We start from the raw sequence: 26,214 nt of genomic DNA on the forward strand, positions 1-26,214 counted from the left end.
TCCCTACACTACTGCTGCCAGCTCTCTGTCCCGGTGTGGTCCCCTCTGTTCCTGTGCTATTGTCAGCACCAGTGGGCCACCTGGCCCCAGAGGTGTGTTCTCCTCTCAGCAACCTCTCTGGCCCAGGGCCCAGAGACCTTGGCTTGATCGCTGCCTCAGCCAGTCAACTCTGCTGCCTCCACGGCTCTAGGCCTCGCCCCATGCAACAGCCATCTACCCCATGGTCAGCTGCTACAACACCCATTTACCAGGTAGAACCAAAACTCTTGAATCTTATAATTAACCAGTCGGATTTATGTATCAAAATTCTCAAATCACAAGATGCCCACACAATAATTTCAAGGCCAATTGAAAATGGTACAAGCTGCCACCCTAGAATAGACAAGTTACCCCAATTATTCTAACCATATAAGATATTCACCACTGCCTGTGTCTATTTAAAGCCCAACTGTTTCAGGATCTTCTCCCTCTCCATCTTCCATCTTGATTCTCCTTCTTCTCCCTGTATCCCTTTCTTTGCTACACTTAGTTTTATCTCCCTTTTTTCTGTCCAACCACAGGCCTCCTGCTGCACTAATATTTAAATAGATTGGAAAGGGAAAATCTTGCCACACATACTTTTATGAGCACATAGGAAGCAAAAATTAAAGTTCATATCTGAAAACAAAATGAGGACACAAAGTTGGCTGGGTAGAAGAAAAGTTGGATCTGGAAGGGGTTTGATGGGAGTACATACAGTCAAAACTCACACGAAATTTCCAAGAACTAAAGGTAGAGGAAAGAACCCTAGCACATAGCTAGTTCCTTATTTATTATAAAATTCATAGGCTTCCCTTTGTTGTTTGTTTGTTTTATTTAATTGTTGTTATACTATCACAAGAGACATATATGATTAAAATAATCTCTGCCAGTCAATTTTCATCCTTGAGATCTATTTCAATGAGTTGACTGAATTTTTATACAGGTGGGGCCCTGGAATGGCTGTTCTCTGAGAGGTCTTACTACCAGCTGACTAAGACAGACTCAAATACTTAAAATACCCATCTGCTGGACTGAAGACTGGGATTCCCATGGTTGAATTAGGGGAAGGACTGAAGAAGCTGAAGGAGAGGGTGACCCCATAGGAAGACCAGCAGTCTCAACTACTCTGGAACCCTGGAAGCTCCCAGAGACTTAGCCATCAACCAGGGAGCATACACTGGTTGGTCTGAGTTCCCCAACACACACACACACACACACACACACACACACACACACACACACACAGCAGAGGACTGCCTTGTCTGACCTCAGTGAGAGTAGATATGTCTAATCCTCCAGAGACTTGAGGTCCAAGGGAAGGAGGACACCTGTTAGGAGGGGAGGGGGAACACCCTCTTGGAGGCAAGGGGGAGGAGGAATTATGGGAGAAGGACTGGTAGGAGGTATAACAGCTGGAATGTAAATAAATGAAATAATTTTTAAAAATTATTTTCTGTATAATATCACAGAGAGTCTAAGATCAATTGAATTCAGACTGATTTCATGGAAAACTAATAAAGTAGATTAAATACTCTCTCTTGGCTTCGATACTCAATCGTTTGAGATGCTAAAGAAAGTGATGGAGCTGTTGTCTCCAAACAAGTCAGAGATCTGTGCCATCTTTAGAGCAATGCAGGTGAGTGAGAAGTCCTATAGGAGAACACTCTAAATTGTATTTGAGAAGTGACATAATCAATATGTTTGAAAGAATATATTTTTCTTTACCCTTTCCAGGAGTGTATCATTCTTTCTTTTCTGGTTTGATGTTGTTTGATAATCTCTCATATTATAACAAGTAACTTTGCTACACTTTTCCTAAACTTGGAATATTAAATCAACAAAGGCAAGCATGATCTCTCTCATTTTCTTCAGCTTACACATTCAGGTTACATAAGCAAAACAAAAATAAACAAGAAAGTAACTGAAAAAGGCTAAGGTGGCAGCACTAAGCGCTGTTTAATTTATTTTGAAGACTTTCTTTTTACACTTTCAATGATATTCTATTATGGTTCTAGGTTAAGAAAAAAAAAAAGTGCCACCTGACTGAACTTTGGCAGGTTATAAAACATTGTTCAAAGTACCTTACTTCATTCTCCAAAGGACTAATGTGAATCTTTTCCTTCTGCTAAACTTCACAATGTCCTTTCAAATTTGAGAAAACTATATACTTTTTCTTTACTTTTTAATTAGATATTTTATTTATTTACGTTTCAAATGTTATCTACTTTTCTGGTTTTTCTTCCAAAAAGTTCCTATTCCATTCCTCTCCCTCTGCTTCTATGAGAGTGTTTCCCAACCCACCCACTCATTCCTACTTCCCCAAACTGACATTCCCCTATACTGGGACATCCAGCCTTCACAGGACCTAGGGCCTCTTCTCCCACTGATGCCCAACAAGGCCATCCTCTGATACATATGAGGTCACTCTATGTGTACTCTTAGTTGGTGGTTTAGTCCCTGGGAAATCTGGGGGGTCTGGTTGGTTCATATTGTTGTTCTTCCTATGGGGTTGCAAACTTCTCAGCTCCTTCAGTTCTTTCTCTAACTCATCCATTGGTGTTCCTGTGCTCAGTCCAATAGATGGCTGCAAGCATCCACCTCTGTATTTGTCAGACTCTGGCAGAGCCTCTCAGGAGATAGCTATATCAGGCTCCTCTCAGAAAGCACTTCTTGGCATCCACAATAGTGTCTGGGTTTGATGACTGTATATGGGATGGAACCCCAGGTGGGGCAGACTCTGGATGGACTTTCCTTCAGTCTCTGCTCCACACTTTGTCTCCATATTTCCTCCCATGAGTAATTTGTTCCCCCTACTAAGAAGAACTAAAACATCCACACTTTGATCTTCCTTCTTCTTGAGCTTCATGTGGTCTGTGAATTGTATCTTGGGTATTCTGAGCTTTTGGGCTACTATCCACTTATAAGTAAGTGAATACCATGTGTGGTCTTTTGTGATGGGGTTTCTTCACTCAGGATGATATTTTTTAGTTCCATCCATTTGCCTAAGAATTTCATGAATTCATTGTTTTAAATAGCTAATACTCCATTGTGTAAATGTACCACATTTTCTGTATCCATTCCTCTGTTGAAGGACATCTGGGTTCATTCCAGCTTCTGGGTATGATAAATAAGGCTGCTATGAACATAGTGAAGCAAGAGTCCTTGTTATATGTTGGAACATATTTTGGGTAAATGGGAGAGGTATAGCTGGATCCTCAGGTAATACTATGTCCTATTTTCTGAGGAACTTCCGGACTGATTTCCAGAGTAGTACCAACTTGCAAATCCACCAACAATGAAGGAGTGTTCCTCTTTCTCTACATCTTGCTAGCATCTGCTATCACCTGAGTTTTTGATCTTAGCCATTCTGACTGGTGTGAGGTGGAGTTTCACAGTTGTTTTGATTTGCATTTCCCTGATAACTAAGGATGGTGAACATTTATTTAGGTGCTTCTCAGCTATTTGGTATTCCTCAGTTGGAAATTCTTTGTTTAGCTCTGTACATCAGTTTTTAGTAGTGTTATTTGCTTCTCTGGAGTCTAACTTCTTGAATTCTTTATATATAGAGAGAAGAATATTTGCTCTCTATTGAATGTAGGGTTAATAAAGATCTTTTCTCAATCTATTGGTTGCTGTTTTGTCCTATTGTCAGTGTTCTTTGCCTTACAAAAGCTTTGCAATTTTATGAGGTCCCGTTTATCAATACGTGATCTTAGAGCATAAGTCATTGGTGTTCTATTCATGAAAGTGACTTATTTTTTCATAATTACATTGTCTTTCAACAGAAGAGTAAGACATTTCTGAAGATATTAAGTTGAAACATTAAAGGAGATATAGAAATTAAGCTCTGGAATATAAACTCTTGCTCTTACAACTGTATTTCAATGTAGTTGTCTCAGGTAAATATGAGTATACTTTGTTCCAAATTTTCTCAATTCAAAGCACAATTTTCTTCAAATGAAAAAACTCATGATATCATTAGAAAGGTTAGTGCAGATGCTAAAAATGTAATCCAGCCTTAACAGACTTGCTTTGAATGTGCAAGCAAAAAGACAAACAGAATCATAACTCTCAAGGTACTGATTTATTACAGGTCTCCTTTGTGACCACAGATCTATCTAGAAGCAGCTGCAGTTTTGATAAGAACAAATGCTATCATTCTGAATACTGGGTTTCTGTTATAGGCTTACATGTTAAAAGCTATGAGCCTGTCCCTGTTCAAATCATAAAAATGATGTGGATAGTGTAAAAAATGTATAAGAGAAGGTAAATATTAGTGCAATACTCAATAAATCACAACTACTGCTTTATAAAGTTATTTTTCCATTTCAATATGATCAATTTCAATATAAAATATTTTTCTTAAAGTTGATCATATTGGAAACATTTGAGGGATGGAAGCCTGATCTGTAATTTCATTCAATTTTCTGATAATATTATGTGACTATTTAAATATTTGGCCCATAAATGAGTTTCAGATAAAATGATTTATTTGAAACTTTCTACCTTGTTATATTACTCATGCTAGAAAATTAGTCAAAGTCATTTTTTGAAAATAATAAAATTAATATTTGCAAAATTACTCTTTGCAGAGATAATGGTATTTCTTGATGTTTTTCAAAGCAGTGGCTCAGAAACCAGTTGAGAAATTCTGAAAGGGAGACCACAGCTGATATTCTCTCTCTCTCTCTCTCTCTCTCTCTCTCTCTCTCTCTCTCTCTGTCTCTCTCTCTCTCTCTCTCACATTCCAGCAGTTCACCTCTTCTAGGTCCTCCATTCCATAGTTCCTCATTCCTCCTCACCCTTGCCTCTGAGAAGATGCTTCCTCCCACCAGACCTCCCAGTTCCCTGAGGCCTTGCTTCTTTCAAGAATTAAGCTTATCTACTCACACTGACAGACTAGGCAGTCCTCTGCTGCAAACATGTCAGGAGACCCAGACAAACCAGTGCATGCTGACTGGTTAGTGAGTAAATCTCTGGGAACTCTCAGGGGTCCAGATTAGTTGAGATTGCTACTCTTCCTATAGGACCATCCCCTTCAGCTTCTTCAGTTTTTCTCCTAATTCAACCACAAAGATCTCTGACTTCAGTTGGGTATAAGTGTCTGTGTCTGTCTTAGTCAGCTGCTAGTTGGACCACTCAGAAGACAGCCATGCTAGGCTCCAGCCTGTAAACATATCATGGTGTCAGTAACAGAGTCAGTTCTTGGTGTCTCCCTATGTATTCAAAGTTGAACCGGTCATTGGATTACCTTTCCTTCAGTTCTCTTCTCCATTTTTATCTCTGCAGTTTTTTTTTTTTTTTTTTTTTTTATTCAGAAACATTCTGGGTCTTTTTTTGTTTGGTTGTTTTTTTTTTTTTTTTTTTTGGTTTTTTTTTGGTTTTTGGTTTTTGTTTTTCGAGACAGGGTTTCTCTATGTAGCCCTGGCTGTCCTGGAACTCACTCTGTAGACCAGGCTGGCCTCAAACTCAGAAATCTGCCTGCCTCTGCCTCCCAAGTGCTGGCATTAAAGGAGTGAGCCACCACCACCCGGCACTGGGTCAAAAATTTTGACTGTAGGTTAGTAACCCTGTCTCTTAAAATAGCCTTTGCTATGTAAGTTTTAAAACCGTGTCCCTCAGAAAATCTTTCTCATAACCCTAGACCTAACCTTTTAATGATGATGGGACATTCCATGTCTAAAAGTACACTGTTAGTTATGTTCACTGTTTATGACTTTATTTTTTTAAGGAACAAATTGTCTGGATATGTTAGCATTTTACCAGTAACTAATACTATAAACTCTAAAAATTGTTTTTCTAAAGTTACATGTTGAAATTGTTAGAAAAACAGAAGAAAACAATTTAAATGTACTTTTGTTTCTAGAAAAAAATATTTCCCTGTGGTTATACCTTAAGTTCTCCATAATAAAAATATGTGTACTATGTGTGTGTACACATATATTCTGTGTGTTGTATGTGTGTATTATATGATTGAATGTAGATGTGTGTGTGTATGTGTTTGGTGTGTATATTTGCATGTAGTACATTTAGATGTGTGTGTGTGTGTGTGTGTGTGTGTGTGTGTGTGTATGTATGAGTGGTGTATGCATGTGTGTATGTAGGAGTGTGTGTGTGTTTCTACTTTTCCCAGGGTGAAGTAGCAAAGGATCCAAGTGAGAGCCTCTAATTATAGTTGTTAGATTGAATCCAAATATTTAAAATAAAAGAAAAATTCAGATAACCCATTTATGTTTGCTCAGTTACATATGTGGACAGAAATTGGATCGTCTTAATGGAGATAACAATCTATTACTTCAGATAACGGTTTCAAATATGACTCAGAAATGACTAAAAATGCTCATCAGAAAACAACAATGCACACAGTTTATATCTGATTTTCACATCTTGAGAATTGAAGATATTATATGAAGAAACTTCAGTAGGTTTATAGAGTGGCTGTTTATTGGGGTGGTACTGTCACTGAAAGGACATGAATTTGGCCAATTCAAGAAGGATTTGTGGCTATTAAGAAACCCAGCTAGCCACATTTCCTAGGAGAGGTTTTCCCTAGAGGTGAGTGGGGATAAGAACTCTCTTACATGTGTTTTCCCTGAACTCATATGTATTTAGAAGATTTAGTCCTTGAAAGCTTATAAGGAGTGCCCATATGCCTTAGGGGTATTGAATGAAAAGGATACATGGGCACACAGTTCATCACTGTACACTAGAATGTTTTCCTATTGTGTTGTTTTAGAAAAGAGCTGGCCTTTGTGAATAGCTGTAAGTCATCCTTTAGAACATAGTTTACCTAAATTCAAGTTATGCACACAGAGAAAGTAAATGTGCCAGCTCTTACAGACTGGTTGGGAGAGTACTTTATCTGCCTATGGATTTGGAATTTTTTCAAAAGCAAAAAATATTAGAAGAAGAACCAGCAAGGGGCAGAGAAAATGACTCCATTAAGTGTTACTGAAAAAATCTTTGAGGTCTCATAATCTTTTTTGATAAATTTTATAAATTGACTTAGGTGAAATATGAATGCAAATATACTTAAATATTGTAATGTTGAAAAAAACTGATTTTACAGGCACTAGCAAATTTCTCACCAGTTAAGAATATAAACGCATTCTGTTTTCAGAAGACCCATGTTCTATTCTTAGAACTGAGTCAGGAAGTTCTTAAGTGTCTCTAACTCCAGCTATAGAAGATCTAACTCCATGTTCTGTACTATGTGGGTATCTCTTTTAAACAGACTTGTACAGATACACAGATGCCCACATACATTTAAAAGTAAAGTAAATCTGTATAGAAAAGAAAGTTGATTTTGAATTCAATAAGGATAATTTATGTTACTATTTTTTTAATTTATGATATTATCAACATCCCTAAAAGTATGTAATTGTTACTTAAAAATTGTGGCAAAAAGAAGTGAGGATGTACCTCAGTTGGTATAGTGTCTAACATGTTCAAGGCCCTAGATTTTACCTATCATATTATACAAACTGTGTCTGGTGATCATTATCTGTAATCTCAACACTTAATAAATACAGAATGTTTGGGAGCTAAACATCATTCTTGGCAGTCTAATGAGTTTAAGGCAATCATTGATAACATAAGATCGGGTCTCAAGAAAAAAATAACTCTAATAATGCATCTAACACTAGCTTAAATGAAGTACATTAATATGTGTACAAACAATCCTTTTTTTGTGCTATTGAAACTAATCATTTAACTAAAACTTTTGCTTTTGTGGGATCAAGCTGTAAGAAACCATACAACAGAAGGCACTCAGATAGTGGCTGGACTCTGTGTTGACTTATAAGTTTGAAAGCATAGTTATCAATAGAATAAAAACTTGATTAATCATATTATAAAATTTAGTTCATATATATACATATATATATATATATATATATATATATATATATATATATATATATATGCTAACACTGTCATTTTAGTTCAATCTGTTGTGATCTGACACAGAGTGTAAACATTCATTTGGGGGCATAAAGGCAATGTAATTTAATTATCCTTTACATCTGAATAGAACTGAATTGCATATATTATACATGTGGTTTTTATCTGTCCATTTCTCAATAGGTAGTTAGACTTACTTCATAATTGAACTGTCATATTGTTCCCCATAAATATGTACAATAAATAATAATAGTAATAATAATAATTGTTATTATTATTATTTGTATTCATCCATAAGAAATTATTTGATGAAACATTCTACCCTGTCTAATTCGTTGTGGAGGAGCTAACTCCAGAGTTGAATGTGTGATTATTTATCATCTATCCATATACTTACTCATCTTCTTTTAAGTGTATCAGATTGGGTAATAAGTAAGGCATTTGACAGAGTGTCTTAGGACACCTTTTATCACATCTTTAACTGCCATCTGTAACTGTCCAAAAGAAGGGGTTTCATTACGACATTTGTAAAAATTCATAGGATGTGTTTTAGCATGTCAGCCTCGGCTATTACACTTGTATTCTCTCTCCAGTCTCCCTTTCTCATCCTCCTTCCAGATTCTTGTAATCTTTTAAAATTCCATGTCATTTTTATCATTTGTAATCTATTCATGAGAGAAAATTCAGCATGTCTGTCTTTCTGAAACAAGCATATGTAACTTGATATTAGGATAGGTAGTCCTATCTCCCTGCCCCCCATTTTTTCATCTTTCTTAATGATAGGTATTCTAAGACTAGCAGAAATCTCACTTCAGTTTTAATTTGCATTTTTCTGATGGCTGAAATGCTAAACATCTCTTTTTATATAGAGATTGGCCATTTTCTTTCTCTGTTTAAAACTGTTTCATTAACTTATTTATTTATTTATTGGGGTATTCTCTTTTTTGCTACTTAATTTTTGAGCTTTCCATGTGTTTCAACAGCAGTCTTTTCAAATGTGTTTGGCTAATGTTGTATATCATTCTACAAGATTTGACTTCACCATGTCAGTGAGTTCTTTGGTTGTAAAATGTCTTTTAATTTCAGGCAACCTTATTCATCAATTCGTGCTACTAGCCCTGAAGTCCATTAGAATTGAAACCAGAAAGTCCAAACTATGCCTAGATGTGTTTCTCAGTGTTTATCACTGGTATTCAGAGATGTAGATCTTTAAGGTCTTTTAGTTGATCTTTTTACAACTTGTTGTTGTTTGTTTTTGTGTAATAAGTTCAATCTTATATATAATGATATTCACTTCCTAGTACTACTTGTTAATGAGAGTATCTATTTTCAAAGGTACATTCTTGAAGCCCTTTTCTAAAATGAGATTATTGTAGCTGTTTTGGCTTATTGTTTATTTTTCATGTCTTATTAATATAAAAATTGACATTACCACATTATCACTTTGTTGTTTGATTGCATCGAGTCCAGGTATTGCTTTTGGTAAATAGCCCTTTCCACAATGTAAAGTGAACACGGTGTCTTTTCATTTTCTAGTGTCTCTCATAATGACTTCTTTTGTACTTTATAGTTTTCATTTTCAGAGTCTTTACTAACTTAAGTTTTAACCCAGGGAGGTTACATAATTTTATACTGTAGAAGCTATTGTGAAGAGAACTGCCTGGCTAAATTTCTTTTCAGAGAGTTTGTGGTTTGTATATGGAAAAACCATAAACTTTTTGCTTGTTGCTGCTCTATACTTTTACTATATTGAAAGCCGTTGTCAAATCTAAAAGGCTTTGTGTAGAGCTTTTTTCTGTGCATTTGGTGCTTGAGATTCCATTATTTAAAAGGAGGGATGACATGACACCTTCATTTCTTCTTATTTTTTCATGTGTTTCTTTCACTTGACCAATTGCTGTCTTATCTTCTGTATTGAACAAAGCAGAATTGCCCCTGTTTTTATTTTAGAGGGGTTGCTTCTGTTGCCAAGATTCAGTCTGTATTGGGTGTGGGTATGTCATATGCCTTTATGTTGAAAATTGATTCTTGTATGTCTAGTTTCAGCCATGTTAGATTAACTTACTAAACTGCTTTCGCATGCTGTCACATAGTGCTAGTAAGAGTCTATGGTAAATTCATTTGGAACTGGACTAGATTACAAAAGCCTGAGGGGCTTCACAGTCAATCATTGCCTCTTAAGTGAAACAAACAATGATATAACTCAAAAGTTGCACTGTTTAATGGTGTAAAAAGAAAATAGACCAGCTTTATCTTTAAAATGAAAAACTACCACTTAAGAGAATGAATTGAGGCTGCTTAAGAAAATGAGACTCTTCAGTATATAGATTTAAAATGTACTGTTTTTAAAGACAAATATTACAGTGAAGTTCAGATCACTCTTGCTTTTAGATGTGAATACCTAGAGGATCAGGGGATCAGTGTTGATCGCTCATGCTCAATGGCAAAAGGCTTAGCAGTGAATAACAATTGAAGCTCTAACCTTATCCATAGATGAGTCTACTGATAGCTTCAGTACATAGTCAGCTATTACAATGATCTAAAAGGAGATACAATGTAATTAAAGGATATAAGTTTGGGAGGGAGCATGTCTTGGGGCCTGTATCTCTTCCCTGGCTCCTGCCCCACTTCTCGACACCATGAAGTGGTAGCTTTCATCCATTCCACACACCTTACTGTAGCATTCTGCCACACTACTTCCTGGAAGCAGCAGATCCAGTAGACCATAGAGAAAATTTTCTAAACTTCAAGCAAATACACTTTCTCTCCTTTCAGATTAATTATCTTAGGATTTGGCTAACTAAAGCTGAATGAAAGCATCTTCTTAAATGTCTTCTTTGAACTCAACACTACCTTTTAGCTAGTAAGGAGTACATCACTAATCAAAGGTCAATCTGAGCAAAGGGCTCTGGGTACCTCTTGGGCAGGTACTGTCCAATTTGAGGTCTTGTGGAGCATTTTCACCATACAGCAGTTTTTTTCATAATGTTACATTCAACAAAATGACCATCTGTGCCACCAGATTCACCACCAGCTCCTTTCGCTGTAAGCCATGGACATGTTTATTTTCCTATTTTGATAAAATAATTTCAAGTTACTTCTTTAACTACTTGCATGTGTAATGTTATAGGCAATTGAAGGATATGTAATCATTACCAATATCTACTTTAGAACTCAAGCCTCACTTTACCTGAAAGACAGACACTAAGTACTCATACTCTATTCCTTTCAATCGTCAATTCCTCATGTGCACATCAGTGCCTCTATGATTTTGTTCACTCTGAATGTTTTGAATAGAAATGAATTGAAATAATATGTAGTATTTAAGTTTGGTTTTTTTGCATGTAGCCTTACTTTGTCATTCTTTAACATTATGTTTACAGTCAAGTAGTATTGCTTTGTATAAATATACCTTATATTAGCCCTTAATTGTTTAATAGATGTTGGCATTGTTTCCACATGGCCTATTTTTAATATTATTATGAATTTTCACAAAGTCCTGTTTGAAGTAACAATGAAATTTCTGCTTTCTCTGATGTGTTGGCTCTAATACACTGAGAGAGTCCATTCGCCTCTCCCATTACAATATCTAATTTGTTTGTATTACACAAGTTGTCATAACCTAGTGTGCTTTTGCCATAAAATATTTTTATCACATCTTTTTTCTTCTAATTAGCAGCCCAGATATTGATCTCCTTTGAGTCCTTCCTAGGTCACTTTTTGCATTTGTACATACTCTCTTAACTGGTTTCACCAAACAGTATGAAAATTTCATTTCATGTGACCATAGGGTTCAGTGCTAAAGAATTCTAATAGACATAGACTACAATAATTTTAAATGCAATAGTAAACTTTCCAGACCACTCTATGTTCCAGAAAGTTCTAGCTACATATTCATTTCACTCAATAGTCAGTAGAGGTTAAAATGATATTTTTTATCACATAAATTCAAATATATTCAGAAAACATTTATTTCATCATCAGCTAGCTCTTAATTGGTTATGCTAATAAGAGACAAAGCTGCATATTTTATTTCTAGTGTGAAACTGTTCTACATCCTCATCCAACCAAATTATATCTTTAAAAGGAAAAAAAAAAAACATTATTAAGCTCAAAACCCTAAGAAGTGATTCTGAGTATTTCTAATTTAAATATCCTAGTTACTGCCATGGGGGTGTCACTCATCTCTTTCTGCTGTAACATTTGCCCTGCAAAAATGTTCATATCTTGTCTGTTTTCTAGCAACTCATAGGCCTTAAATAGTATGAACCATGCCTTATCTACAATTGTTACTCTATTGCTATATACATAGAAGCTTCTTAATCATTGCTGTCAAATAAATGCCATGTGTATTTAGTTACATTTAAAAAAATCTTCATAAACTGAGTAAAAATGAAAAAACTTCAGATTGCAATGAACATTCAATTTAACCAGGAGAGCATGGTAATGAGGACATATGAAAAATATTTTTACATTAAAATCTAGAGAAAAATAGAATTTTAATCACTATTGGCCCTCTCAGTTTGGGGCAGTTGAAAAGCTGATTGGTCCCAGCAGATTACAGAAGCTGATCCAAGTGGCCTCAGTGGGAGAAGATGCACCTAACCCTGGAGAGACTGGAGGCCCCAGGGAATGGGAAGGCCTGGTGGAGGGGCATGCTCTTGGAGATGGAGAAAGGAGAAAATGTATGAGGAACTGTAGAAGGGTGGTCCAGGAGGGGGCGAGTGGCTGGATTGAAAAAAAAAAAAAAAAAGTAAAAAAAAAAACAAAAGAAAAATCTGGCTCCTTTAAAGACTCAACAGTCTGAAGGCCTTCCAGGAACAGTAGCAGCTGGGAACCCTGCAGAACCAAGCAGAGATAATCAGGTGGTAAGAGACTGTAGGAGGAGCTAAGGTGGGAGGAGTAAGGAGAGGAAGAAGAGGAGAAAGGAGAGAAAGAGGAAAAGGAAGAGGAGGAGCTAGAGAGAGCAGAGATGTAGGAGCAATGGAGAGCCATGCTGGTATGGAGAGCAGTCTAACAACTTTTATTTAGTTTAGCTAATTGGGAAAAAACTCTCTTTGTATGGGCATATTTCTACTGAGCATTACTAAATATATAATTTTTTTGATTAATATTTAATCATTAGAGTCTCACTTTTGTACTGAGCCCACATGGATGGAGGGATGTTCTCAGCTATGGCCAACCTTGTGGAGACAGCAATGAAGATTGGCAGAGCCATCTCCCATGCTGGCGTCTCGTGAGTGGCAGGGCTGGTGTTTCTGACTGGCACACACGTGGCCTCTGGCCACAGAACATGGTGGCTGAGCTAGGCAGAGCCACTGCAGCTTAGATAGTGGGCTTGACTGATGGCTATTTTTTTTTAAATATTTACTGCAAGAAGAGGAAAGAACAAGAACAGAAGCAACAGAAGCCAATATACTTTGGCATCATCAGAACCCAGTTCTCTCACCACAGAAAGCCCTAGATAAACCAACACACCTGAAAACAAGGATGTTGACCTAAAATCCTACCTCATAAAGATGATAGAGGCCTTTAAGGAGGATATAAATAATACACCGAAAGAAATACAGAAAAACAAAGGTTAAACAGGTAGAAGTCTTTAAATAGGAAACAATTTCATTAAAAAAAATACAGAAAAACACAATCAAACAGGTAAAGGAATTGAACAAAGCAGTCTAAGACCTAAAAGTGGTAATAGAAACAATAAAGAAAACACAAATGGAGACAAACCTAGACATAGAAAACCTAGCAAAGAGGTCATGAGATAAAGATGCCAGCATAACCAACAAAATAAAAGTGATAAAAGAGAGAATCTCAGGTGTAGAAGTACCTTATAAAATATTGACACAACATTCAAATACAAAGTGCAAGAAGTTCCTAACCCAAAAAATCCAAGAAATGAAGGACACCATGAAAAGTCCAAACCTAAAAAAAAAAAAAAAAAAAAAAAAAATAGAAATAGATGAGAGAGAAGATTCCAAGTGCAGAAGGCCAAAAAAATCTTCAACAATATCACAGAAGGAAACTTCCCCAACCTAAAGAAAGAGATGTCCTTAAATGTACAAGAAGTCTATAGAACACCAAATAGCACCAGAAAAGAAAATACTCTCATCACATAGTAATCGAAACACTAAATGCATAGAGCAAAGAATATTAAAATCTGTAAGGGAAAAAGTCAAGTAACATTAAAGCAAACCTGTCAGAATTACATCTTAAAAGAGACCCTAAAGCCCAAAAGAGCCTGGATAGTGGTCTTGAAGACTCTAAGAGAACACAAATGCCTGTCTAGGTGGATAAACCAAAATATTCCAAGACAAACTCAAATTTAAACAATATATACCTACCAATCCAGGTCTACAGAGGATTCTTGAGGAGAACTCCAACAGAAGGAAAAAAAAACCAAGATATTAATCATCTCACAACAAAGCCAAAAGAAGAGTATCACATACACATAATACTACCTATAACAACAAACCTAACAGGAAATAACAGTCATCTGTCTTCAATATCTCTCAACATCAATGGACTCAATTCCCAATAAAAGAAATAAACTAAAAGACTGGATATGCAAACAGGATTCAACATTTTGCTGCATACAACAAGCACACTTCAATAGCAAAGGTAGACACTATCTCAGGGTAAAGGGTTAGAAAGTCTTCAAAGCAAATGGCCCTGAAAAACAAGCTGGAGTTGCCATGCTAATATCTATTAAAATAGACATCAACCCAAAAGTTATTAAATGAGATAGGGAAAGACCCTTTATATTAATCAAAGAAAAAATCCACCAAGAGAAAGTCTTTTTTTTTTAACAAAAATGCCCCAAATGCAAGGGTGACCACATTCATAAAAGAAACTCTACTATAGCTCAAAACACACATTGAACCCCACAAAATAATAGTGGCAGACTTCAGCACCCCACTCCCACTAATGAACAAGTTATTGAAGCAGAAACTAAACAAAAACAAAGTGAAACTAATAGAGGTTATGAACCACATGGATTTAACAATATATATAAACATTTCACCCGAAAACAAAATAATATTAACTTTTTCTCAGCACCTCATGGTGCCTTTTCAAAACTGACCATATAATCTGTCACAAAACAAGCATCAAATGGTTCAAGAAGATTGAAATAATCCCATGAATCTCATCAGATTACCATAGACTAAGGCTAGACATCAATAACAACAAAAACAACAGAACACCCACATACTCATGGAAACTGAAGAACTCTCTTCTCAATGAGAACTTCTTCAGGTAAGAAATAAAGAAATAAAAGACTTCATGGATTTCAATAAAAATGATAACACAGGGTACCCAAACTTATGAAACACATTGACAGCAGTACTAAGAGGAAAATTCATAGCACTAAGTTTTCTTTTAAAGAAATTGAAGAGATTGTACTCTAACAACTTAAAAGCATAAATAGAACAAAAAGAAACAAACATGCCTAAGAGGAATAGAAGGCAGGAAATAGTCAAACTCTAGGCCAAAATAAACCAAATCAAAACAAAGAGAATAATATAAAGAATCAAAAAAAACCAAAATAAAACAAAACAAACAAACAAACAAACAAAAAAACCAAAATCAGGTTCTCTGAGAACATCAAGGTACATAAACCCCTAACCAAATTAAATAAAGTGCACAAAGACAGCATCAAAACTAACAGAATCAGAAATGAAAAGGCAGATGTAACAACAGAAACTAAGGAAATTTTAAAATTCATCAGATCATACTACAAAAACCTATCTGCAACAAAACTGTAAAATATACATGAAGTAGATGATTTTCTAGACAGATATCATGTACCAAAGTTAAGTCATGAGCAGATAAACAATGTTAACTGGCCCATATCCCCTAATGAAGAAGTCAATTAAAAGATTCCCAACAAAAAAAGCTCAGGGCCAGATGGCTTTAGTGCAGAATTCTACCAGACTTTCAAAAAAGAGCTAATACACAAACTCCTCAAACTATTCTATTAAACAGAAAAAGAAAGAACACTAACTATTCATTCTATGAAGCCACAATTTTTCTGATACCTAAACTACACAAAGACCCAACACAAAAAGAGAACTTCAGACCAATTTTCCATGTGAATATTGATTCAAAAATACTCAAGAAAATTCTCGCCAACCAAATCCAAGAACACTATCATTTACCATGATCAAGTAGGCTTCATCCCAGGGATGCAAGGTTGGTTCAACATAAGAAAATCCATCAACATAATCCACTATATAAACAAACTCAATGAAAAAATATCTGATCATCTCATTAGATGCTGAAAAACATTTGACAAAACATAACACCCCTTCATATTAAAAGTATTTGAGAGATCAGGAATTCAAGTCCCATAACTAATCATAATAAAATCAATATACAGCAAACCAAGAGCCAATATGAAATTAAATGGAGAGATTCTTGAAGCAATCCTACTAAAATCAGGGTCAAGACAAGGATGCCCACTCTCCCCATATCTATTCAATATAGTACTCAAAGTTCTAGCTAGAGCAATAAGGCAACAAAAGGAGAAAAGGGGATACAAATTGGCAAAGCAGGAGTCAAGCTATCACTATTTTCAGATTATATGACAATATATATAAGCAACCCAAAAAAATTCTACCAAAGAACTTCCACAGCCAATAAACAACTTCAGCAAAGTGTCTGGATATTAAATTAACTCAAATAAATCAGTAACCTTCTTTTATTCAAAGTTAAAATGGGGAACAATTGCCTTCACAATAATCACAAATAGTAGAAAATACCTTGGTGTAACTCTAACCAAACAAGTGAATGATCTTCATGAAAAAACTTCAAGTCCCTCAAGAAAGAAACTGAAGAACATGGAAACATGGAAAGAGCAGTTCTCAATTTCATATGAAAAAAACAATAAGCCCAGAATAACAAAAACAATTCTTAACAATAAACAAATTCTGGGAAAACTTCCACTCCTGACCTCAAACTATACTGCAGAGCAATAGTGATAAAAAAAATTATAAAAATTATGTTAGAATTTTCATTGGCATTGCAATAAATTTGTAAATTGCTTTTAGTATGATGGCCAATTTTTACAATACTAGTTCTAATGAGATTACCAATGTGGATTTTGTCTTTTAGTTTGATTATGTGGTAGATTGTGTTTATTAATTTATTCATATTAATTGATTCATCCCTGCATCTTTGGGATGAAGTCAACTTGATTCCAAAAAGTGGGCAATCATTTTGCTGTGTTCTTGGATTCAGTTTGCAAGTTGTTTGGGTTGGTTTGGTTTGGTTTGGTTTGGTTTGGTTTGGTTTGGTTTGGTTTGGTTTGATTTGATTGAGAATTTTTGCATTTACGTTCATAAGGGAAATTGTTCTATAATTTTTTGTTGGATATTTGTGTGGTTTTAGTAAAGGAATAAAAGTGGCTTCATATGGTATGCATTCACTAATAAGTGGATATTATCCTAAAAGCTTGGAATACCCAAGATAAAATTCACAGACCACATGAAGCTCAAGAAGAAGGAAGACCAAAGTGTAGATGCTTCAGTCCTTTTTAGAAGGGGGAGCTAAATACTCAAGAGATGAAATATGGAGACAAAGTATGAAGCAGTTACTGAAGGAAAGGTTATCCAGAGACTGACCCCCTTGGGGATCCATTCTATATTCAGTCACCAAACCCAGACACTATTGTGGCTGCCAAGATGTGTTTTCTGACAGAAGCCTGATATAGCTGTCTCCTGAAAGGCTCTGCCAGAGCCGGACCAATACTGAAGCAAATGTTTGTAGCCAACTATTGAACTGGATATAGGGTCCCACATTGATGAGTTAGAGAAAGTAATGAAGGAGCTGAAGGGGTTTGTAACTTCACAGGAAAAAAACAACAATATTAACCAACCAGATCCCCCAGAGCTCAATAGGGATTAAACCAGCAATAAAAGAGTACACATGGAGGGACCCATGGCTCCAGCTGCATATGTAGCAGAGGATGGTCTTGGTCCTGTGAAGGCATAATTCCCCATTGTAAGAGAGGCCAGGGCAGGGAGGTAGGAGTGGGTGGGTGGGAGAGGGAGAATCCTCATAAAAACTGAAGGAGGAGGAATGGATAGTAAGTTTTCAAAGGTGAAACCAGGAAAGGGGATAACATTTGAAATGTAAATAAAATACCCAGTAAAAAGAAGAAATATGTTTAAGAGAGTATTGTCCTTCCTGGATACATGTTTTTCCTATCAGACAATTGTCCTCTCATTAGATATGAATAAATTCCATCCGTGTGTTTTTTTTTTAAAAAGTGGCTTCATATAAAGAATTAGGAAAGGTTTCTTCAGCTACTGTTTTGTAGAATAATTTTAGGAGTATTGGCATTAATTCTTCTTTTAAGTCTGTTATTATCTCCCTATTATTTTATATTTTTTCTTTTTAAAACTTTTATCATAGTTTTAAGTTCAGTTGTCTAGTTTGTACATTTTTCTTCTTTTTTTTTTTAATTTAGAGAATTATCTGAATCCATTCTATTATTTGCCTTCTGATTTCTGTTTCAACCCCTTCTCCTATGGCCTGGCTGCTACTTTTCATATGTATTGCTATTTTTCTACAGCCTTACATTCCTGTTTAAATTTTGCACCTTCAAGAACTTTTTATTGGGAATCTAGAAAAAGGCTACTTTGGCAAATGTTTTAAGCTATAATGGTCTAAACAGATGAACACATAAAAACTAAGTTCTGAGTAATGAAGGTCACTGAAAAGTGTAGGAGAGCTTAAATGAGTTTAGTATCAATAACAAACTGATGTTCTGTACAGATTTAGAGCCAGCTAAGGCTGAAAGCATCTGTTGAATCAACTAAGTGAAGTACCAGTGGGCAAGCTGAAAAAAAAAAAAAACTATAATAAAAGACAAGGCTGATGAGTCAGCTCCAGACACAGTCACTAAGAGCACAATGCCCATGACCTGAGTGCTCATTCTTGGTGCAACTTGTACTGAGTTACAGAAACCCATGGATAGTTTCCTTGAGGCCATATGCTGAGTCTGGGGCAGAAACCATTTCAGATGTTCGCCTTACCTATCTTCAATGTGATTGATCGTGGCTTATGAGGTCAGAGTTGCATGAATACTTGGGGATGAAATGCTATTAAATGCCTTTCAGAATTTACAGAGAGCTTCCAGAAGGCATCGGCTGTCGACATAGATTAGATTAGTTGGTATGAGAATGTGCTCTTGATCAATCCCTGATTTTTAACTCTTTGGGCAATATTTCTTTTCTGTTATGATTTGCTGAAACAGGTTTTCTTCCGTTTTGAAGCATTCAGGAAATGGCTCTTAAAATATTGTGCAAGTATTCCTTCCTTTGACATGACATGTCTTTTACACTTTGGTTTTCTTGGGTCTCAACAGAATGCTTGAGTACCTGATCTTTTCATAAATTACATCAGAATTTTATTTGTTTGTTTGGTTAGTTGGTTATTTTTGAAAGAAAAGATTAGCATCATGTTTGGTAACATGACTGGATTTGTCTTCTTGGATCATAGGCATCAGGTAAGTCAATACTCTGTATGTTAACTGCACAGTAAGGACTGAATGCACATAGAAACATAACTGATAATACACCCATTTGTGCAAAGACTACTCCATTATACTTTTAAATTCAATTGGTAAAACTGCTGTACTTAATCATTATTGTATCTTTGTTAAAAGATAACAGAAATAAAAAGAGCATATGTCATTGTTTATTGTCAGATAATGTTCTAATACTTGCTACAATAAAGTCCCTGAATCATCAGGTCCAGGATATGAGGGAACACACTTGGCAGTCTCCATTTTATGGAGAGATGACTGATGCATAGGGAACTTACCTTTCTAGTTCCCTGAGCTAGTAAAGGACAAATATGAAAGTCAGTCCAGAAACAGTTCACCTAGAGAACCCTCTTTTGTTAACATCACAGGATCTTGCTTTTAACACCGAAGTATTAGTCTCCAAATAGCTGTGTATTCAATGTTGCAGACATTACCAATAAATAATAACAATGATTAAAGGAGTCAAGGAGTTTCAAAACCAGAGATAGCTTTAAAAAGCAACCATCAAATCTTCAGAGTGCCAAGTTAGGAGACTGGAGTCCCAGAGGGAAGGAAAACAGCCAGAGAAGAAGACACCACAGAGCTGGGAGCTGAGCTCAGGTCTCTTGTCCTCAGTGATGCGTTTTTTCAGCAATAATATGCTCTTTCTGATTTGTTTTCAACTTATACTATCTTTTCTACATGGTGAAGAATTTTACTATTCATCTTTTAGACTTGTAATTGTACAAGAAAAAAGGCAGGTACACAACATTTTAGAGTATATTTTATGCCCTAGAAAATGACTCCAAGATGTAGACAAGACCATCCTCCTGTTTTACAAAGGAAGAAGCTGAGGCACAGAAAGGTTAAAAACTTGCCTCTCCTTTTCATCCTTGAGCTGGAAAGCAGAGGACTCTTGTTTCAAACAGGAACTCCTCTAGCTTTCATGCGGACAGCCTCTGTGCTCCTGAAGGTGCTCTGATTCACGCCTTCAGGGAAGGTGCCCCTAACCAAAACAGTTTCAACTTTAGTGGGGTTTTCCCCTGTCCCTACTAGATTAGATTTAGATCTAGTAGATTCTAAAGATCTCCTCTTTTTCAGTTTTTCAAATGCATCTGATTTACCCATGAAGAATCTATTTAAAGACTTGGTTGTGGAGATTTTTCAGCTTTTTGGTAAAACAAAACAAAACTACAAACTAAACTAAACTAAACTTATCTGAATGTTTCCCAATTTTTAAAAAAAAAATTCTACTACTGAGAAGGTCCTTGGACTCATAATTGCTTCTCAGATAAGTCCAGTTGAGCTCCATCCTGGGTGCAAATATTGAGCTGAAAATTGTCTGCACTCTGTCCTGCTGGGGCTTTGTGCTTTAGTTTCTCCAATTTGCTCACAGGCTCTAAGATTAAGGAACCCAAAGAAAAGCTGCACCGATGTTTAGCTATCTTACACCAGTTTGTACCATGGATTATCTCATATCCCAGAAAAGGGTTTGTATCCAGGATAATCCTTCTTTGACTTGCTTTCTTTCTGCATCTTTACCTCTCTAGAAATAGAAGAGACATCTTACACTCAGTAAGAGCAAAGCAAAGGAAGAGTCTTTGAACTGCTGCATAGGATGACAAGACTCCCATTAGCACTTTTTCTCGTCTACATAGGATAACTTCTTGGCTCCAACCTTTGTTGGAAAATCAAGGATTTCAAACTCATATGATCTCATCTGGAACACTCTGACAGTCAATCCAATCTGTTAAATGAGGTAGTAGGGCAGTGAATTGCCTGCAAACATTTGGCAAGAATTTGTCATTACTGTTGCTATTTCTCTGTTACTACTAAAATTCCTGTTTGATGAAAAAAAAAAAAAACAGCATGGTATTAGTACAGAGACAGAAAGATTGATCAGTGGGAAATATTGAAGACCCAGAGATAAAACCACACACTTATGTACATGTAATCTTCGACAAAGAAGTCAAAAATATAAAATTGAAAAAGGAAAGCACCTTCAGTAAATGGTGCTGGTCTAAATGGCAGTTTGTATGTAGAAAATGAATGTAGATCCATATTTGTCACCTTGAATAATGCTCAAGTCCAAGTGGGTCAAGGATCTCAACATAAAACCAGATACACTGAATCTAATAGAAGAGAAAGTAGGAACGAACCTTGAACCTTGAACTCATTGGGAGAAATTTCCTAAAGGAAACTCCAATGGCTCTCACTTATTAAAAAATGGGACCTCATGAAACTAGGAAGCTTCTCTAAGGCAAAAGACATAGTTAATAGAACAAATCAGCAACCTGCAGATTGGGGGGAAAAAAGGCATTCATTAACCCCACCTCTGACAGAGGGCTAATATCCAAAATATATAAAGATCTCAAGAAGCTAAACTCCAAAAATCCAAACAACTCAATCAAAATATGTGGTATAGAACTAAACAGAGAATTCACAACTGATGAATATCAAGTGGCATAGAAGCACTTAAATAAATGTTGAAAGTCCTTGGTTATCAGGGAAATGCAAATCAAAACAATCCTGAGATTTCACTTTACACTAATTACAATGCCTAAGATTAAAATCTCAAGTGGCAGCACATATTGGAGAGGATGTGAAGAAAGAAAAACATTCCTTCATTTCTGGTGGGATTGCAAGCTGGTACAACCACTCTGGATATCAATCTGAAGTTTCCTCAGAAAAATTGGAAATAGATCTACCTGAAGACCTAGCTATATAACTCTTAGGCATATACCCAAAAGATACCCCACCATACTGTAGGGGCACTCTATCTTCATACCGTGTTCCTCTATCTTCATAGTGGCTTTATTTGTGATAGCCATGAGCTGGAAACAACCCAGTTGTCCCACACTGGAAGAATGAATATGGAAAATGTGGTTCATTTACACAATGGAATACTATTCAGCTATTAAAAACAAGGACATCATGAGTTACACAGGCAAATGAATAGAACTGCAAAATATCATCCTGAGTGAGGTAACTCAGACCCAAAATGACATGCCTGACGTATGCTCACTTATAGGTGGATATTAGCCAAAAAGAAAAAAAAAAAAAAAAAAAAAAAAAACAAAAACAAGAATACCACAGAATACCTAGGATACTATCCACAGACCTCAAGAAGGTTACTAAGCCAAATGGCCCATGTGAGGATCATTTAACTTCACTTGAGAGGGAGAAGAAAGCAATCACCATGGGGGCAGAGGGAGGGAAGGATCTGGGTGGGAGAGGGAATAGGGAGGGAAAATGGGCAACATGATCAGGTACTGGGGTTGGGACGAAACAGGAATGAAGCCTTGAGTGCCATCAGAAAGAGTGGAAACAGGAAATCTCTGGAGATAGGTTGTAGGGGGATGCTCTAGAAGGTACAAGAGACCTGGAAGTTGAGAGATGCTCAGAACTCAGAGTAAGGGACCTTATATAAAATGCCGAACAGTGGGGATAAGGAACTTGTAGAGTTTATCTCCATTAAAAAGACAATTACTTCGACCCAAAATTGTCCCTGTCTAAAAAAAGTGCAGGGACAAAAATAGAGAAAAGACTGAGGGAAAGGATATCCAGTAACCAGCCCAAATTGACATCCATTTGAACAGGAGGCTCCAAGGCCTAACACTATTACTGATGCTATAGTGTGCTTATAGATAGAATCCTAGCATGGTTGCCCTGTGAGAGAGCCAACAAGCAGCTGAAAGTGTCAGATGCAGATCCTTACATTCAACCAATGGACAGAAGCCAGACCCCTGTGGTTGAATTGAGGAAAAGCTGGAAGAAGCTGAGGAGCAGAGTGACTCCATAGAAGACCTGCAGTCTCAATTAACTTGGACCAGTATGTCTCTCAGACACTAAACCACCAACCAAGTAGCATACACTAGCTCATATTAGGCCCCTGATACATATACAGCAGAAGACTTCCTGGTCTGAGCTCAGTGGGAGAAGCACCTAACCTTAGAGAGATCTGAGGCACCAAAGAGTGGGGAGGTCTGTTACGGTTGGGCTAGGGTGGGTGGGGACATGCTCTTGGAGACAGGGGAGAAGGAATGGGATGTGGAACTGTGAAAGGGCTGACTGAGAAGGGGATAACAACTGGACTGTAAATAAAGATTAATAAATAATAAAATAAGATAAAAAATTGTCTCACTTTTTAAAAAGTTGTTTATTTACAAAGAAGGAAAGGAAGGAAGGAAGGAAGGAAGAAAGAAAGGGAGGGAGGGAGGGAGGGAGGGAAGGAAGAGGGAGGGAGAGAGGGAAAAGAAAAGCTGGTTGGTAAGAACATGATTATATGATACACAGAGAAAACCTGAGTACTTTCTAGCTTTGGGAAAAATGTCCTTAAAAATAAATCACCTCTCAGAGCTCAATTATAAATTTAACAGTCAACACCTTTCTGCTTTATATTTCTGTCATGGATTGGAATGAACTTTTTTACTATATATCAAACAGATGAGATCAGAAATAAAACAGTTTTCTTTCTTTCCCTTATAATTTTATATATATATTATGCTTTAATTAAAAATAAAAATTTATTATTAAAAACAGATATTGGTTAGTTACTATATCAATTTTGGGCCACAATTATACTAGTATACCTTGTAAGTATGATACTATTGTAGATAGATCAACATTCTTCTGCCTGTTTTCTAAGTTATATCCATTTCTCCCATGGTACTATGTAGAGTAGCATTCTGTATCAAAAAGCCATCAAGTTGGTAATCTCTCTGTTCAATGAATTATGTAGGTGTTGTCCTCAGCAATGGCATCTTGCATCAGTTTGTTGAGAACAATCTCTAATCTTGGCAACAACCTACATTGTTTAGGGGATTGCCATGGGGCACGTTGGCCCACAACTCAATTGGATATAACCCAGTCCCTGTATTAGAAGCTTTATTTAGTAGGAGCAGATGTCCAGTTGGGGCTCTGTCTCTCTCATTATTTGGCCCTTTTATTTAGATCACCTTAATATATGCATATATTTTAGAAAGCTTCTACTGTGTTACATTTCCATAATACACCTCAAATACTACTTAATTTTAGCTGTCTCTCCAATCTTGTCTCCCTCATTCCACTTGATCTTTCCATTTAAGATCTATTGATACACAATTATCTATTCTATTTTCCTTTCCTAATGAGATCAATTTGCACATAGCCTTCCTGGTTTTAAGGATTGTAGCTTGGTTATAATTGACTTCGCAGCTAGTATCGACATGTAAGCAAATGCAAATCATGGTTATCTCTCTGGGTCTAGGTTACCTCACTCAGGACAATTTTTTTTTCTTTTTGTAATGTAAATCCATCTATTTACTTGTGAATTTCATTATTTTACATTTTTAACAGCTGTGTAATACTCCATTATATAAATGTACCACATTTTACTTATACGTTATTCTATTGGGGGACATTTAAGCTGCCTCTAATTTCTGGCTACTATGAATAGAGCAGCAACGTACTCACTTGAACAAGTGGCTCTATGAATTGACCTTTGGGTATATGACTGTGGTGGTTTTTATATGGTCAGCCCAGGGAATGGCACTATTAGAAAGTGTGGCCCTGTTGGTGTAGGTGTGTCACTGTTGGCATGAGCTTTAAGACCCTAGCCCTAGCTGCCTGGAAGGCAGTATTCTGCTAGCAGCCTTCTGAAAAAAGTGTAAAACTCTCAGCTCCTCCTTCGCTATGCCTGCCTGGATGCTGCCATGTTTCTGTCTTAAGGATAATGGACTGAACCTCTGAACCTGTAAACCAGCCCCAATTAAGTGTTGTCATTTGTAAGAGTTGCCTCTTCTATCATATACAGTATAACTGGTTTTATATTGAGGTATTTGATCCACTTAGGCTTGAGTTTGTGTAGGGTGATAAATAGGTATCAACTTAGATTCTTTTACATACATCCTTCTAGTCTGACCAGCATCATTTGTTAAACATTCTTTTTTCAGTGTGTTATTTCTGGTCTCTTTACCAAAAATTAGGTATTCTTAGGTATGTAGGTTTATGTCTGTTTCCTCATTTCTATTCCATATATTCATGTGTCTGTCTTTGTATAAATACAATGCTGTCTTTATTACTATATTTCTGGAATACAATTTAATGTCAGAGATGATGATATACCTCTAGCAGATCTTTATTATTCAGAATTGTTTTATCAATACTAGTGTGTGTTTGTGTGTGTGTATATGTTTGTGTGTGTGTGTTTGCATATGAAGCTGAAAATTTTCCTTTCAATTTTTGTGAAGAACTGTGTTAACATTACTTTTGGTAAGATAATCATTTTTACAATTTCGATCCCACTAATTCATGTTTATGTGAAATATTGTCATCTCTCTGGTTCTTAGAAGAATGTAGAACCTGTGATTGTGGCACTTTCATGTTGCTTGTTAAAAAATTCTTCAGGCTGATTGATTTGTGTAGCAACTGGTGGTTCCATGTAAAATGTGTTCCTAGGTTTTGGGGGCTGACATTTTAAAATGGGATGGACTAGGAGATGGTATTGAAAGAGCTCACAAACATGACAAACCGGAGATCAAAATAAAACTTGAGCATGGGTATGAAGGAGAGTGAAGATCCAAAGCTTGCCCACCTACTTTGCTGGTCAACTTTCTTCTTTTCAGGGTTGGCTGGAAGGTTCCCAGAGAAAACCAGCTTGAGTTTTGGTTGGGATGTGTTGGAAAGAAGGATGGAGGAGAAGATTTTTATGATCTGATAGATATGGAAATAGAATGAAGGAGATGGGCATAGCAGATGGTCTGGTACAGAGATATAGATAA

The sequence above is a fragment of the Arvicanthis niloticus genome, chromosome 27 (assembly GCF_011762505.2).
Source record: "Arvicanthis niloticus isolate mArvNil1 chromosome 27, mArvNil1.pat.X, whole genome shotgun sequence".
Lineage (NCBI taxonomy): Eukaryota > Metazoa > Chordata > Mammalia > Rodentia > Muridae > Arvicanthis > Arvicanthis niloticus.